Source organism: Penaeus monodon, chromosome 20, assembly GCF_015228065.2.
Source record: "Penaeus monodon isolate SGIC_2016 chromosome 20, NSTDA_Pmon_1, whole genome shotgun sequence".
In the NCBI taxonomy this organism is placed as follows: domain Eukaryota; kingdom Metazoa; phylum Arthropoda; class Malacostraca; order Decapoda; family Penaeidae; genus Penaeus; species Penaeus monodon.
The window spans coordinates 19,065,640-19,066,042 of NC_051405.1; positions in this window are offsets into that span (position 1 = coordinate 19,065,640).

Sequence of the window (403 nt, forward strand, 5' to 3'; positions counted from 1 at the left end):
CAGAGCATGCAAGACCCTAAGGGAAGAAGAAAAGATAAACTGAAAAGCAGGAGAAAATTCAATAAAACAATGTACACAAAACTATTTGCACAATTTTGACTTGTATGTGCAATACATAATCAAGACTAATCACCAAAGCACATAGATATTCCTTTTATGATAAATATACACACTATCTTTCTGCTGAGCAAATGAAAGTACAATACTGACAAATTTGACATTTGGATGGGATTACAGTCTAAACTTTGAAAAATTCTTAGGACAAATGGACGATTAACCTTCTCTTACTGAAGCAACATGAAATGACTGCAGTATCAATATTTACAACAAACGTATATTACTTGACTGCCAACAGAGCGGCACTCCAAAATATGATAATGTACATGTTTGTAATCATAATAAT